The 18,050-nt window shown below is 45.2% G+C and overlaps 1 protein-coding gene across 1 annotated transcript in view; it reads right to left on the bottom strand.

Moving 5' to 3' along the window:
* Positions 1 to 18,050, bottom strand: part of SLCO2B1 (solute carrier organic anion transporter family member 2B1) — a 770,532-nt gene that overhangs the window by 700,456 nt on the left and 52,026 nt on the right. Inside the window, exon 2 of the mRNA XM_069640200.1 lies at positions 4,300 to 4,382. The gene's annotated coding sequence lies outside the window, so the exon portion shown is untranslated. The remainder of the gene's footprint in view (positions 1 to 4,299; positions 4,383 to 18,050) is intronic.

Genomic DNA, 18,050 nt, shown 5'->3' with positions numbered 1-18,050 from the left:
TCCAGCACACGGAGTGACTTCAGTAAAGGTCAGTATTGCACTTATTTCCAGTTACCAATTCAGTTATTGAGTTGTTTAAGGAAGGAAATGTTGGAATAAGAAAGAGAGCATACTTTCAACAGTTTGTGAAACAATTACAATCTCCTTAAGGGAGGCAAGTAAACCTTTATCCCAGCAATAATAGTAACCACAATTATAACCTATGAGGGAACACATATTGCCTAAGCAAGTAAGTTCAGAGGAGTGCCTTTAGGGAGCTAGAACAGCCAAAGTCAATGGACAAAGTCAATAGTTCTGATGCACTTCTTCTTAGATAAATTCCTGACAAAGTTAGTAAGTTCTGAAGAAATCACAGTAACTCCAGTGAGCTACTTTGTAGAGAGGACAAACTGGTAGGCCAGTGCAGGTGAGTTGAGATCAACTCCAAAACATACTTTGCAATACAGGAAGCACAACTTTGGCTAAAATGTGAACAACCCAAGCCCCACAGTATCTGTAATTTGAAGAAAACTTTTGAAGCTGGTTTCCTCCTTGCTACAGCTTGGCAGGCCCTTGTTCCTGGACCTTGGTTGTGGTGACAAAAGGGAGGATGTCTGATGGGCTTCTCTGGCAGTACTTGGAAGAGGGACTCCTCAGCAACAGATTTCCTTTGTTTCAGCGGCACTCAGTGTTTTGACGCCTTTTCTTCAGTGGTAATGAAGAACGAATATCTCCGGTTGGAAGAAGCTTGCTCCTTCGGTCCTGGTCTCTGGTGAGGGAACTCTGAATCAAGATTTCCTGTCTCTGTAGGGTCCTCTGGAAGTGCACAAAGATGTTACTGGATTCGGACTACACCACATGATACGCTCGTCAATGGTCACAAGACCCCTGGCATGGGGCTTATGCAGCTCTGGTGAGGCACAGCAAGTTGGGGGTTGCGCCAAATGGAAGCTTGTGTTGAGGCTAGTTGGTCCCACTAGCCCAAGGGAGGAAGTCATTCCATATGGGTCTTCCCAGTCATTATGAATACGGGGTCAGTGCAGCTGCAAGGCTTCATTGGGCACTTCTTGATCCAGGAGGGTACTGCTGGCAGCTCGTCATATCTTCTTCTTTGGGTGTTCCTCTCCAGTGATCGACTCTGCCTCTAGTCCCAAATAAACTTGCTTATTATGCGATTTCCCATTCATTCACAGCCTAGGCTCTCAATCACACAGCAGGGTGGCTGTCTCTCCAGGACAGCCAGCCGGCCAATTAGGACTGGTTTCACTCAGGCATACCTAGGGACAAAGTACAGGGATGTTTCAGGACCCTCCCTTACTTCCTGCCTTTCCAGACAAACCAGAGCCTGGGTGGGCTTCATGGCTGAAGCACACCAAAGGCAAACACACAAAGGGCTTGAAGCTGTTTCAACTAGCAGAGTAAAATACAAGAAGGAACTAACAAACAGAAAATGGCAAAAAAAGAACACAGGGGCCATTTTGGGAAAATGGTCACCCATGTGTGCTGTACTGCAGTTGAGGGTTCTGCCTGTGGTAAAAATGCACACTAGTAGTAAAAGTAAACCACTGCCACCAGCAATTTAAATGTATGTAAGTGTGACAAAAATTTGAAGTGGGATAGGGATTTACTAAGTAACTCCCCAGCACTTCACATAGGGTGGTGTGTGCTGGTCCCACAAGAGAAAGGTAAGTACAATAGTGTATAAGAGGTACTATACCCCTCCCTGTCTCAAACTGAATACAGATAACATAATAGGCTGATCAATAGTTCCAGTATTGCGAAAATCAGAAGTATATGCTTTTTGAAAATAAAGAGTGCATATAGGGTGACATATATATTTGGGGTCCGAATGACTCAGGAAGTAAAGTGTGCCTCCAGTATTACTCACATACCATGATTATGTAAAAACATCATCTGAAAACTGAAAAGAAAAGAAGTTGTGCTCAAAAGTAAATAACAACTCACTGTTGGAAGCTGAACATCTAGGCTGAACAGACTGAGATAGACTCTAATATGGATGCCAAAATACAAAATGGAATCTTGGGAGCGGGTGGCAAAGGGCTTGTATCATGCTGATGGTAAATAATTATTTGGCAGCAGTTCACTGTAGAGAAGTATGTCTGGGATGATATATTTAGAAAATGTGGCAAGAAAAGCAGACATGATTGATAGCAAATCAGATAAGTGTGTGGGAAAGCTATCAATTAGACAGCACATCTGCTAATTTAGCAACAAATAAGATGAGCTCATGAAGTTTTTCACAGTATAAGCTGCCAAGTAAATGTGGCAGGGCCTCGAGAAGCAGATAAGAGCTGGTTCTTGGCAGCTGTTAAAAGGATGTGTAATTGTGTTCAGCTGGGTTTGAAGTCAGTTCATCAGTCTATGTGTCAGTCAACCAATGCTTGCCAAGATGAGCTAATGTGGGCTTTGTGAGTGATATATAAGCCAACCAATCAAGGACAAGGAGGGCTTATATTCTAGTTAAGAGAATCAATTAGAAATGTAGCCTTAATTTGCATGAAAACATTGCGTCATTGAAATAAGCCTATAAAAGCATGCTGATTGTAGCAGCTCAGTATGCCTTACAGTGGATCTTTGAGAACTTTTATTAAAGATGGCTGTGAACTTGCATCAGGGCATCCATTCCTTCATTCTTGTCCCAGTGCCAGAGTCTACAGATGTCAAAAGCTGATGAAGTGCAGAGGGTCCCCCTTTACACCAGGGATCATCTTACTATTGGGAACAGTAGTTCACCCAAGAAAATGTACTTAAATATTAAAAGAAGTCCAAAGGACTCTGAGTGGAATTGCACCTCTGGTGCTGTGTGTCACTATACACAAAGCAGATGCCTATGGAGTTTGTCAGACTCTATCAAACAGGAAAACACAAAAATCCTAGTCAGGAATAAAACATGAGGGAGTGACAAAAGGGTGCCACTTACTCAGGAGTAAACATCACAAGCCATAGGACCAACAAAAGAGCTGGGGGTCTCTAAGGTTGATCATAATTAGCACAGACATTTACAATCTCCCTAACATGTCTAGGAAGCAACTTCAGAATACATATGCATTGGAGAAATCTGCAAAAAATGAGCTCGAAGACATTTCTTAAAATGATATACACTTGAATAAAAAGAGATATCAAAGGGAATAGCATTCCATAATTTAGGGGCCGAAGGTTGGAATAAGCGAATGATGGAGGATGCATAAAAAGAGGTTTGAAGTACCGGAAAAAAAGAAGTGAGAAGCAGAATGAAGAGCCCTGGGTGGAGGGTAAAATGAAATCAACTCAGGACCAGGGTCCGATGAGTTGACCCTGTAAGCACAAAACAAAGAAAGTAATACTCATTTGTGGCATCAATCAAGAGCCAAGACAATTGTGCCAAAAGTAGAATCTTAACAGCAGAGTGCAAAGCAGAGCGAATTGAATAATAACGAAGACCTGTGTAAAATTAAACAATGATGATATAATCAACAATATTTTGCTACAAAATGTTAGAAGAAGAATTTAACATATACACTAGTACACCCAAAGATCAGCACTTAAGTTCCTGTCAGCCCTAAAGCAGACAATTATTTAGTAGTAAAAGGTGGGTGACGGGGAAGAGGATTGGCTCTGGATCTGCTGCTTTGGCAGTCTTTGGGCCCTGACAGCAAATCTTTGAGGACTCCTGGGTTGTTGTGGTGATGACAAGCCTAGCTCAAGGACAACACAAGTCATGTCTCAAGAGGGGCATAGGGGAAAACTACTCGCACAAGGAATTCAAGGCATTGGAACAACAGTGTTCAATGTTAATGCAGAATTGGGGAAAGAAAGCAGGCTTCCATGGCCAACTTTTGTTTCCCCTTTATATTTCACTCACCTGTGAATGGAGTATATTTCTTGTATTTCATTCACAACACGTTCAGAATCATGAAGCACCAAATTGATACCAAATTGATACATGTTTTATTTATTTACTTGTAACGCACCAGTAGCACATTATACAACAAGAGCCCTGGCAGAGAGCTAACACCTTTCCTGGACTGATCTAAAATCAGCAATCAGAAACTGTTTAAATGTTGTTTTCCTTTGTACCTGGTCAGACCCAAGGGTATACCCAAATACAAAGAGAGACACATTACCTCAACATCGTGCAATTGCGTGAGTTCATGGAAAAACAAAATAAGCAATTCAATTAATGAAATCCAGTGAGATTACGAAGTCTCAAGAAAAACAAATGAATCTTGGTGGCCATCTTGACGGGTGAAGCCTATAAGAGGCCTCGCCTGCAAATGCCAGTGATTGCAGCTCCAATTCAGTGGCAGGAGAATCTCTTACCTGGAGAAAGCTCCTCGAATCCTTTGCTTCCCCCCACTCAGGTCCTCCACTGCTTGGGATCCTCCTAGGCAAACTCTGGTGATCTGCAAGTACAAAAGACAAGCAAGTAAGAATGCTTTGTGGGACAGCTCTGAAGATAGAGGGGGAAGCACCATAAGAGGCTTAATGTTCTACACAACATTATTGGGTACATGAATATTATCTGAGCCAGGAACTTGATTGCATCTATACTTTCAATATTTGGAAGATGCTTGCTGAATTAAGTTTACATCAGTATTGGATCTAGCGAGTGAACCGACACTCACAACCAATGAAAGACTACTAATTCATTAAGGCACACACGGGCAAGTTGGACAACTGCGCTGAAGGAAGACCTCTAAATCTTCCCATCGCCTGCAGCTGGCTCCTTATTTAGAAAAAGGCCTAAAGCCATTGCAAAGGAAATAATTTGGCACCTGTGTTCCACTGTCGACAAGCCACAGTGTAGGACTTGCAGAATTCTGAGAAGGGAATTGTGAATACACAGCTACTTGAGGGAAGCAATGGGGTGTTGGGGGGTGTGGCTAGAGTTGGACCTGAGACTCTCAAACATGATGCAGTTTTATTTCAGGGGGAAAATCAATTCCTACAAAACGGAGGCAACATTCAAGTTTCACACCATGGAAAAAGGCACCCCTAACCCCCATCCATTGAAAGACATAATACCACATTCTATTCTGTAGAGTTCTGGTGGTAGACTTTCAAGGGACATGGTATCAGAAAGGTCAGCAAAACCTGACCAGGAGACCTCACTTCACTCGCCCCTTGGAAGCACGGGTACGAGTCAGGTAAGGCTTTCCAGGGCCCCTTGCAAGTGGTTGCTGTGCGCCTCTGAGAATACTCAGTATATGTACAACACCTTTCAATCCCCTTCCTCAAAACGGACACACACAAGTAAAGTGCACACTGAGTGGCATTAATATTCTGGCACGCGCACACACATATAAACAATGACATTGCTAGGAATGTCATAGCTTTTCAAGATGGCGACCAGGAAAACTCTGCTTCGTTAAGATTCAGCAGCCCAGTAAAAGGCACTCTGCACCACAGTGAAGCTGAACGTTATAGTGTGTGAGACCTTAGCAAGGAAATATAAGCATCTCGTAAAAGCACCATTCAACAACTATCTCCCCAACTTAAACAGGTGCATCTGCGCCTAGAAAATGACAGCGCGGCTACCGTGACCCACGCTGTGGGGATCTGTGTCCAAATGGTTGAGTGCGAGGGTGAAATATTGCTAATGCAGCCATGCATGGTCATGTGCAATGTTAAGTGAATGATTCTAGGAATAACTTCATAAGAGCACTCATTGTGAAAGGGTGTATTACTGGGTTACACAACTAATAAGATGCTGAATAAAGGCTTTATATTTCACTCATCTGTGAATGGAGCATATTTCTTGTATTTCATGCACAATCCTGCCAGAATCATGAAGCACTGGATTGATACCAGGGCCCATTTACATTCTACAGAAAGAGCCCTGGCAGAGAGCTATCACCTTCCCTAGACAGATCTAAAATCAGCAACCCGAAATGGCCACTGTTTATGGTCAGACCCAAGGGCCCACTCAAATAAACAGAGAGGCACATTAACTGAACAAGGTGAAATCGCCTGTGTTCATGGACAAAATAAACACTCACAGGTGACCTTTGTGATGGCATTTTTTAATTTTCACAAATTATGTATACAAAATTAAGAAATGCTGTGAATCGGCCCTTTCTTAACCTTGCGTCTATTGTAAATGTTTTAATTAGTGAGGATTATAGTACCTCTACTTGGTAAGTTCAATCAGTACGTATAGAAACATACCTGCTTGCCTGTATGTGATGCTGTGCAATGTTTAACAGATTTCTCAATGCACTTGTCAAATATGACAAGGTTAACGTCTAGATATATAGCACCTTTTGAATTTTTATATTCTGACTGCCAGTGAACTAAACTGAACCCTACAGGCCCTTTTACTCAAGGTAACATGTCGTACAATGGATGGGACGGAGAATAACTTCTCAAACTAAACAATAAGACTGACTCAGGAAGTTGGCAAATAATTCGGACATCAACGGATGTCGCACAGCATGATCTCGAAGCATTTCATGAAAAACAACACATTTATACTAAAAGTTCATCATACGTGATGTTATACTAGGTGGCAAACTAAGAAAACCTACGGTAGATTGTGGTTGGCTCAAGGGTAACATCTAAGTATACTTTCTACATGGGATAGGATCGTCATTGGGTCTATACAGTCAGGTGAGCACTCATGCACTCCATACAGTCAGGTGGGCACTCATGCACTCCCTTAGTGCAAGTCATAGTGCAAGTCATTCTCAACAGTAATTAGAAACACAACACTTCATTGGCTCTTAAACTATAAGGCTCTTCGTTATATGGCCTTCTACAATTGGTTGGCACGCTTGTACCCTTCTGGAACATGCAATGCTCTAGCAGTACGTAAGCTAGTACCCCAGGTGCTGGTGGGTGAACTTGATCGTATCTCCTCACCCAATTAGCCTGACATCTCTCATCACTCATGCCGTCTGCCATTCACATTGGGCCTCATTACAACTGTGGCGGCCACGTTATAAACGGTGCCGGTAAGGGACTGGCACCGTTCATACCAGGCCGCCAAATTAGAGTTCTGCAGCGGGTCCCACTCTGTACGCCTGGTCAGACCAGACGTGCAGAGCGGCACCTGCTAGCAGAACAGGATGCTAAAAACAGACCCATCATTAATGGGTCTGTTTTTAACATCCTCCCCATTCCAATTGAGCCCTATGGGGCTCAAATGGGAAAGGGGACGTACCAGGTCCGGGTCCCGTGAATGGGAATTACCGGGCCGGCAAAGGTAGGAATGGCCTGGTAATTCCCATTTTGCGGGACCCGGACCCGAGTTTGGGGGTAGCCATGCCGCTTAAAATGGCATGGCTACCTCCAAACTCGTAATGAGGCCCATTGTCTTTGAACTGAGCCTTGTAGTAGCTTCTTGCCTTTGGGAATATAAGGGAGTGTGAGCACACGCTATCTTCAATCTGGTGCGCAATGTCCTCATCTATTTTCATCCTCAGTTCACATGATCAGAGACCGTGAATTTGATCATATTATAGCATTAAATAGTCTTTAATGAAAAAACTTGGCACTCATGGTGTTCTCTGTTTGCAATTTATCAAGGGATGCTCTGGCTTCTCACGTTTTACTGTTCTTCACAGCTGATAACTGGTCTTGGCTGCTTCCAGTCTTTGACATCAAGCCAGACAGCCTTTTTGGTCTTGCTTCGAATTTAAGCCTATTCTTTGCTGTAACACACAAAGCTTCCGATGTGTCTTCCTTCAAGTAGACTCGCTTACTAAAATGTATCATCGAATGTCCAGAACGTTTACATACATGTATGTTGGTGGCACCGCATGCAATCTATATACTACGTATAGACATACTTATGGATACTTAGTCTACTTGCGTTTCAGCGTCTACAATTGTAAAACGACTTCTGTTTTCTGCAGTGTTCTTCACACATGCAATCTTCATTCCGCACATGAAAGTCTTCTCAATTCTTTACTTCGCCATCGGATTCTATGTCACCTATACATTCTCTTTTCTGGTCATCCTTCCCAATGCGTCACCCTTATCTTTTTGTGACGTCACCAGCTTCTCCTTTTCACATCTTCACACTTCTTCAGGTGGTTCTCTTAGGAGACCGTCAGTCTTTCGAGGATACTTCACAGAGGGTTGCCAAAGCGCACAGCGTCCCGCTGTAGGAAGAAAAATCCTTTACCAAGCTTGCCACCATGGAAAGGGAAGGTGGGGATCCGTACAGAGCCCCTCTTCCCTTTCCATGGCGGCCTGCAGAAGGCAAAGAGAGAACCCTATGACCGTACTACCCAAGCAAAATTCTTTTTCCCTTTCAAACTTATGCCAGTTTTGAAAAAATTGCCACAAAGCCGGTCCCTGGTGGACATGGCCACTTTATCCCCATTGGTCATCCCTTGTGGTCATGGTCAATAGCCATATTGTCTGGGACATGACCTTATACCATGACCCAGACAATCTGGCCACTGCCCATGGCCACAGACTGTACCTCAGTCACCAAAGGTATATCACTATTTGTTGTACCTACATTATTTCACTTGTCAAAAAATAAAACAGCCACATTTGCAAAACCATGCTTTTGGGTCCTTGTCAATGTGCCTTACATGAGTTTGCTGGAAGTCCGCCAATGTTTTATTTTTTTTAAAATGTCAAAATGTATGTACATACAATAGTCATATAACTTAGCCCCCACTTCACAAAATCCATTCAGACGTTGCACAAACATTCAAGGTTGGGTCTCTAATCTTGGTCCCACTCTCAGGCAACTACACTAACGACTCAGTCACCCTCAACAACATCTATTCTACAATACAGGGTTGGATGGTAGCCAATCACTTCAACCTCAACAGCGACAAAACTGAAATCTTAATTGTCAGTCAACCTAATGTCTTAAAAAAGCTCAACAACCAATACAGTGCCTTCCTGATTAACGGCTGCTCAATTCCTGTCTCAACCACAGTTATGACCCTAGGAGTTTACCTCAACGCCTCTCTTAACATTTCCAGGCAAGTAGGCGCCATTGCCTCTTCAGCATCCTACGCCACCAATGTCCTGAATGCATCTAAACGCAACTGCCTAACCATTGCCTTTGCAATTATTGGTTCCAGGAACGACTACTGCAATGTTTTATTCACTGGCACATCTTCGGCTAACATCCACAAACTACAAGTCATTCAAAACAACGCCCTCAGAACAGGCCTTAACATCCCAAAAAGAGAACATATTACCAGAGCTAGAAGAGAAGAACACTGGCTCCCCATCCAGGAGCGTATCACCTTCAAATCTCTTGCCATTACCCATAGGTGCCTTTCAAATACAGCACCCATACCTCACCCAAGGAATCTCCAAAGCCTTCTCCTCAAGACCCACCAGGACCCCTTACACTGATCGACTAACTGCCCAAAGTAAAGAGATGCATAGCCGGCTGCTCAAGCTTCCCTTACCTCTCTGCTAAATTCTGGAATGACCTTCCACCCTCCCAGAGAGCTGAAAAATCCTACTGGGTCTACCGCAAAGGACTCAAAACTCAACTCTTCTCCAACACTCCCCCTGGCCCACACTCCTTCCTGTCTGAGAACTAACCCCACCTCATCTCTATACTGTATATCAATGTCACTTGAATTATTTTCATATGCATGACCCATGGTATTATAAAACGAAAGCATGTTTACTTAACCTGTAACTGTAACAGCACCTCAATGCCCTCAGGCTGCTTGCTGTTAGGCAGAATTGCATGCAGTACCCTCTGGGACCACTACACACAATTAGGACGACAGGTGTTAGCCAAACCAACCTTTGGTATAAGTCTGTACCACACAGTTTTTGGTAGCGAGCTGAGCAGCCAGGCTTATCTCAAGAGTGAATGTGAGCAGTACAAGTGGTTATACTGAGGACTTTCAATCACAGTGGTTCAAGTAGACACTTATACTCAAGGTTTATTGGTAAAAACACGTATTAATTTATTACACAATCATTTATAAAACATTTCACTAGAAGAAGACAACTTATTATTATATACCAATACACTTTAATACAAAACTCTAAGCTTTTGAGACAGTTTGAGCTCCCCTGAAATGCCAATTCAGTTACTTAGCAGTGAGCAAAAAGTACAAAAGTGAGTAGAATAGATCACATATACTTTCTAGGCAGTGAACATAGTTTCAGTTCACCAGAAGAGTTCAATTCAAGTCAATAGGCTAGTGTTCTGGGTAGGAAAGAGCAGTTCTGGTATCAAACGGTAAAGTCTTTGCAAAAGTTCTCAGAAGTAGTTAGGCGAAAATGAATAATTTGTGGGGTCACAAGCTGATTAGGCCTGCAAGTTGGGAAAGTTTCACAAACTTTCACTGCGAGAGTGGCGTTCTCTCAATCGGGTTGGCACAGTACCTTTGTATGAAGAAACAAATGCTGCTGAAGTCGTTGGTTCCTGGCAGTTCCTGAAGATCTCGCTGTTCCTGAGCCTCAGTCGTGGGGACAAGAGGGAGGACATCGGGGGACTGCTGCACTGCACGGGATTGTCGAACAAAGCAAACAAATGGAGTCACTTCAGTTCCAGTAGCTGTAGATTCAAGAACACAAACTGGTGTCCCTCTCCCTGGTTAATCCTAATTAGCCTTGAGAATGGTATCCAGGTGCCTTATGAGTTGATTGGTCCCACCAACTCAAAGGAAGAAGCCGTCCTTGAAGGAGCTTCTCTGTCGAATGGAGTTTAGCAATTCAAACCTGTAGCAGGGCTTTACCGGACAAACCAACGGTCCAGGAGTTGCAGCAGCCGTCCTCTTCCAGCTCGGCTTCGGTTCTTTCGTTCCAGTGGTCGACTCTGCTTTTCAGTCCAAGAGACTCGCCTTTTTTTCAACAGTTCTCTCTCTTTCATTCCAGCCTAGCTGTCACTCACCCAGCAGGGTGGCTGTCCTTGCCAGACAGTCAGCCAGCCAATCACACTAGTGTGCATTTGGGTCTCCTAGGAGATTAAGCATAGGGAGTTTTGGGCACCTCCCTCACTTCCTGCCCACCCCAGACACTCAGGCGCCAAAGGCGGTCTTCAGTGCTGAAGCCCACCAAAGGCATATGAACAAAGGGACCAAACCTGGTTTGGCGCGCAGAGACCAACACTATAAGGACCTTTCCAAAAAAAACAGCGAAAAAAGAAGAAAACATGGCTCCCGTGATTTTTAGCTACTGGTGTTCGCGGTCGGCAAAAATCATGGTAGTTTGTTGTAAAACCACAGCCATGAGCCTTTTCAATAGGAAAGGGTAGCATGTGACTGCTACATGAGTATTTAGACACAGGGAATACTATGTAATGCATCCAGCATGCCATTGTAAGATAGTGTGTGCTGGGTCTAGAATTTGGAAAGACTAGTAAAGTCAATTTCACTTTACATTCTCTGAGAAACAGTAGTTTATCCCAGAGAAGGTATCTAAACCTTTGGGAAATCTTAAAGACATCCCTGTGTCACTGCACTGAGGGTGCTGTGTAACAGACATGAAAAGATGATGCCTATGGAGTTATCTAAAACTCCATAATCAAAGAACACAAGTGAAAAAAACACATCAAAATACATGAGGTAGTTGGAAAAAAAGGCTCACACTCTTTCCAGGTACAAAATCAAGTCCTCAAAATCCAGCAAAGTTGCTTGGAGTCTATAAGGTGTAGGGAATTAGCACATTTTTGAAAATTCTCCCTAACACTCGTCCCCCCCAGACTAAAGGACAGGAGGATTTAATCCACCCCTGGATGAATCTCCTTACTCCAGTCAGTCAAACATTCTGGAGAGACCATCAGCATTTTGGTGATTACACCCTGACCTGTGTTCAATGGTAAAATCAAACCCCTGTAGACTAATTGACCATCTTAACAATTTAGGATTCTCCACCTTCATCTGCATTAACTATCTCAAGGGTTGGTGGTCAGTCTGAATCACAAAAGTAGATCCATACAAGTATGGTATAAACTTCTTCAGTGACCACACAATAGCAAAACATTCTCTTTCAATGGTTGCCCACCTTGTTTCTGGTTCCTTCGGATTTCTGCTGATGAAGCAGATGGGGTGCTCCCTACCTTTCTCATCCAGCTGACTCAAAAACTGCACCTATACCTGTTTTGGAAGCAACTGTTTGCACAATGAAGGTTTGTCTGTAGCCAGGAGCGCTTAAGACTGGAGCCTGACAAAGGGCTTTCTTGAGTCCTTCAAATGCCTTGTTACACTCCTCATTCCATCTGACCTTTTTAGGAAATGTGGGTGAGGGGACCACGTTCAAGGGAGAAGCTATGGACCCATAGTTCTCAATGAAGTTACTATAGTAACCAGTGAGACCTAAGAAGGCTCTCACTTGGGTTTGAGTAGTAGGGGTGGCCCAGTCTTGTACAGCTTGTACTTTGCTAGACAATGGCCTTATTTCACCTCCTCCCACCACATGTCCAAGGTAGACCACTTTGCTCTGACCAATTTGACATTTACTTGCCTTTATGGTCAGATGGGCCTGCTCAAGAGCTTGCAAAACATATCCTAAGTGGTCAACATGTTCTTTCCAAGGAGGGCTGAACACTGCTATGTCATCCAAGTATGCCATGCAGAAGTCCTCCATCCCATTCAGAACTTGATTAACCATCCTTTGGAATGTTGCAGGTGCATTATGTAGTCCAAAAGGCATTACCTTAAACTGGTAGAGGCCTGCTGGGGTTGAAAATGCAGTTTTCTCCTTGGCATGGTCTGTCAGGGCTATTTGCCAATAGCCTGACGTTAGGTCAAATGTACTGAGGTACTTGGCTGAACCAAGTCTGTCCACCAGATCATCTGTCCTAGGTAAAGGATGGGCATCAGTCTTAGTGACTGCATTTAGAGCTCTATAGTCCACACAGAATCTCAACTACTTGGATCCTGCCTTTGGCACTAGTACAACTGGACTAGACCATGGATTGGTAGAGGGTTCTATTACCCTGAGATCAAGCCTCTTGTTGACCTCTTCCTTTATGTGGGTTCTGACATTATCTTAGATCCTGTAACCTTTGATTTTAACAGGTAAACAGTCACCAGTGAGAATATCATGCTGGCTCCAAGGGGTCAAGCCAGTGGCGTAACACAAAATGTGGGGGCCCCTCTGCGAGCCATGCTGAGGGGGCCCCCCCAGCTCGGCAAAAAATCATGGGTCGTGCCACACTTTGGGCCGGCCTAGATTATCACGCTTGCACATTACGCATGAACGTGCTGCTGAAGAGGTATACCGCACACTGTACTAGGAGAAAGATATAAATATGTATTTTAATGCAATATACAGCACACTTTCTGAGAAAAATTGGCTAAAAAGCCAGAGTGTTTGCCATTGTTTTGTAGGGTAAAACCAATCCAATACATGCAAATCACGCGTTGCTATTAAAAATGCCATGCCACATTGAAAACATGGCCCACTGGCTGCACAATGTAGACCAGTGTAGACACATTATAACATTACAGTAAAGCATGCCAGGCCACATTTAGACATACCTAGACTGGTTGCGCAAAAATGCCCATCAAAGCAATAACATTCATCAAGAAGAGAGCACACATTGAAGCCTAAGTCTCTGCTGCCTCTAACAACACGGCCAAACTCTTTTTAAAATCTGCATGAAACTGGTCAATCCTGTTGCAGTCTCCACCTCTCCTGTTCCCTCCCAGACCCTCTGTATGGCTCTAGCCTCTCACTTCTCTGCTAAAACTCAGGACATCCTGTCCACTATCTCCTCTTCCTCTCCCTCTCTTGGCCCCCCTGTGGCCATCTCTACCTCTCCTCATCCTTTCTCCTCTTTCTCTCTGACAACACCTGACAAGGTTTCTAGACAAGTCTGATCCATGAAAGTGCTATCCAAATGGTCCTCCCATGCTCCTCCAGAACCATCAAGGACCATATTGACACCCTCGCTCACCTTGGCCGATTTCTGTAATCACTCTTTCACCACTGGAACGTTCCCTCTCCCCTTAAGCACTCCCTTGTGCACCCACTCCTCAACACACCGTCTGTCGATCCTACCTGTCAGGAAAACTATCACCCAATCTCCATCACCCCATTACCCCATTCCTGGGCAAACTCTTGGAAAAAAGCTGGCCATCTCCCAGCTTAATCTCCACATTGAATCTGTTGGTTGTCTCCATGACCATCAGTCTGGCTTCAGAGCTGCCAGAGGCACCAACACCTCTCTCCTGAACACCTGTGAAGATCTGCTCTCTAATCTTGATTCCAGCATTCCTTCTGTCCTAATCCTCCTTGATCTTTCCTCTACTTTCGACAGTCAACCATGCCATCCTGATAAATCGACTACGTGAGAACCTGGGCATCACGGATCAGGCCCTGGAGTGGCTGACCTCCTTCCTTTTGGACTGCCCCTCCCAGGTCCAACTTGGTCCCTTTATCTCTGCCGCCTCTCTACCTGTGGCATTCCCCAGGGCTCTATCCTCTCACCCTTGTTTTTCAACCTCTACTTGGCCTCTTTGGCCTACCTTCTCCTCTAACTTTCAGTGTTATGGGGATGGCTCTCAGCTTTCCTTCAGGCTCCTCTCATCTCTTACTCATTCCTGACTGTCTATCTGTGATTCAGGATTGGTGCACCGCCAATGATATCTACCTTAGTGCCATTAAGATGTAGATCCTTCTCATTGGGACCCCTGCCCCTGCTTTCCCTCTATCACCCTGGCCGCCCACCTAGGGCCCTCTTCCTTCACCTTCCTGCGAGGCAAAAAACCTTTTGTGTCATCTTTGACTCCACTCTCTCTTTCTCTCCTCACATCTCGGACGTTGCCAAGAAGTCCCACTACCTACCAGCTGCTCCTCCTCAAAGGGACTCTTCCCTTTCTCACTTTCCCCCAGAAGCTCACTGTCTCCAGAGCCCTGTTTCTCTCTAGGCTGGACTACTGCAACAGCCTCTTTCTCAAGTTGCCTTTCTCTCTCCGCCCTCTGCAACTAATCCAGAACAGGACAGCAAGATTTATCCTTGGCCACAAGCCCAGGGATCATATCTCTACAGCCCTGAAATCTCTCCACTGGCTTCCGGTGGTTGCAATAATCAAGTTCAAGACCCTTTGCATTGTCCACAAGGCTTTCTGGGGTCGGGCTCGCACTACATCCAATGCTCTCTTCCAAAATACCTTTTTTCTCGAGCCCTTCCCCCGGCTACCTCCAACTCCCTAAGGGCTAGACACTTCTTCAGGCAGAGAGTGGGGGATAGATCTCTTTCCTCTGCAGATGCATACCTGCACCTCCCAAACTTTAGCGGACCACCTGATGTTCCGGAAGCAGCTCAAAACATTCCTCTTCTCCTCTGCTTTCGCTCTCTCCCTCCCCTGCTGACCTACCTGACCTCCCCTGCTGACCTACCTGACCTACCTGTCTGCTGTACCGACTGGTTGCTTGGCTACCCTCAGAGTCTCAATCAGTCCAGGCTCTTTCTTGATCAGTCACCCTTGCACTGCCTCCGGCCTACCACACACTTAGGGACTGTAACTGTAACCCTACAGTCCGTTGTCCTCCTTGCACTACCTAGAGCCTCACTGTCCTGGCTGCACTTACTCAGAGCATTACAGCCCTGTTTTTCCCTCCCTTCTTCCTTGCACTTCCCTCTCCCTTTCCCCTTGCATTTCTCATTCTCGCACTTGCACGATTTGAATGACACAAGGCCTAGTAAGATCATTTGTCTTGTCCACCCTCTATCTTCACACCATTGCTTGTCGCACCAAGAAACACTTGTGTATAGGCATGTTATAATAGACTTATATCATATCATTTTATCACAGATGCTCAAAAAAATATACAATGCTGCAGTAAGAAATGGCTAGACTGGCAGCACCCAAATGACAATCTAGCCAGGTAATTACACTTAGCAGGTGTAACGCTCACCTGGTTCCCACGGGGGCGCTGATCTAGTCTGGATTACTGCGGCCTCTTCTAGCGTTATGCGCAGGACCCGGAACACCGATTGGACAGGACCTCCAAATCGTGCTTCCTTGGCCCGTAGGAATATCCTTCTGCAGATGAGAAAGGGGATTAACAGTCTGCAGTATGGTGTGCTAGCTCACCCCTTCCCCCCTCCGTTCCTCTCTATTCCTCCAAACCCGGTTTAAGCTCACCTTATGGTTTGGAAGGTTGAACTCTCCATCCTGCTTCTGGTGCAGGGGCGTGCGTTCGTCCAGTTACTTCACTGGTTTTCAGAATGGCGCTGGCAAAATCCACTTGACTTTCCTGAGCGATGCGCCGTAAGTATGAAAGTTCAAAGTTCAAGTGAGGCCCCCTTTATGCTGTCTTTCACACCTGTGATCTGTCCTTTATTTCAGGTGCAGAATGAAGGCGATGCGTCGAGGGGTTAACCTGCCGAGGTGAGTAGTAATGAGGGCGATCCCTCTAGATGTCCTTATCATTCCTCTGAAATGTCTCTAGTCCTTTCCCCATAGGGGCCGGGGTACGGTACCTGCCAACGGGGCGGCGCCGACCCGAAATGTGGAAGAAAAGCCGGTAAGTATTATGGCTGTTAATCAGGCTTTCCTTCTGTGTGTCCTTCTGCTCACCTTTTGTTTCTTCCTCTCTCCCCTAGGTGCAGAGATGTGGCGTCAGATGCTGACAGCCGCGATGGAGCCGGGAGATGTCTCGAGGACAGGACAGGTGAGTGAAGCGTGGCGCTGCAGCGAGCAACACGATGCTTTTAAATTGAAGTCTTCCTTCAGGGATGCTGGTGAGAAGATTACGGATGCAGGTAAGAAGCTTGAAATAATCCTTGGTTTTCACCTTTCTCTTCTCTTCCTTCCTTGCAGGTCTTCCAGGTTCAAGACTGGCGTGGCTGTAGTCCAGGAGCAGGAGCAGGCACGGTGAGCGTTAAGCTGCAGGAAGCAGAACAACGCGAAGCATGAGCTGCTGTCTGTGCATGGCTTAAATAGCCTCCAAAGAAGTCCCAGGTATGTATCCTTCCCCAACTAGGTATGTATCCTTCCTTGGCCACGCCCGAGTGAAAAAATAGTCCCTATGAAAAAATAGTCCCTTTCAGGTCTCAGGGAGGCCTGAAGCGTGCAGCATGGTCTGCATCAGGTAAGTGCACAAAACACCTCCCTTTATGAGCCTGGCGCCTATGGCGCCAGGACTGATGTCCAACATGAGCCTGGCGCCAAAGGCGCCAGGCCTGAGTCCAAAGAGTCCCTATAAGGGGCCGCTGGGCTTTTACCCGAGGGCATGATGCCTGCTTCCGGGGGTGCTGGGCCTGGCCTGATGCTCCGGGGGTAGACATCATGACAGCAGGACTGCTTTATCAGAAATGTGCAGTTAAAAAAAGGTCATAATAAACTGAGGAATAACTAGAATGGGTGCACCAAAATACCTCTCTAGCCACTAATACCACATATCATGCCTGCTTAGCCTGGACATGGACAACCATTATGATTCATTGCACAATCCCACCGCCCACACATACCCTCTCCCTCCCATGCCCTACCCCAATCTCCAAAATCAGCTCCTTGGCCCAGAATTACCTTCACGTCCCTCTTCCTTGTCCCAGAGCTTATGTTTGAGGATCCTTGCCTCATAGGTAATTACTGGCATGAGGAAGAGTGAGATTAGGAGTAATGAATATACAGGTAGCTAAGTCAGGCATTACCTCCATGTACCTCTACCTCATCCCAGTGCTTGTGTATGAGGCATGGTGCCGTACACAAGGCTGGGGTCTTCCATGTCATGGGGCAGGGGGAGCCCTCAGACTTCAAAAAGAAGGTTTCTTTTTGTAGTCACTCTGTCTTCATAAACACATTATTTCTGCTACAGAAATAATTTATTTATGAAGGCAAAGTGATTTAAAAAAGACATTTTAAAAAAAGAAATTTAAAAAAAAATATTTTGAAAAAATAATTTTTTCCCATTTTTTTTCTTCAAGTGGGGCACCCTCCCAGGCATGTGCTAGCGGGGCCCCCCGCACTGCGGGGGCCCCTGTTACGCCAGTGCGTCAAGCCTGGTGATAGTGAAAACAGGGAGGCAAACTGATTTAACAGAAACTTGCACTCCTTCTGTTGTTGCAGTGTCAGATTAGAAGAGAGATTAATTCCTTCTATTTTCTCATCTAAAGTTGTCCCCTGAGGAGATCAGGTAGAGGTTCACTCTCTTCCTCCTCTTGAGCGGAAGCTAGA

The sequence above is a fragment of the Ambystoma mexicanum genome, chromosome 7q (assembly GCF_040938575.1).
Source record: "Ambystoma mexicanum isolate Mex_15411 chromosome 7q, UKY_AmexF1_1, whole genome shotgun sequence".
NCBI lineage: Eukaryota > Metazoa > Chordata > Amphibia > Caudata > Ambystomatidae > Ambystoma > Ambystoma mexicanum.
This window is presented reverse-complemented; position numbering and strand designations above follow the sequence as displayed.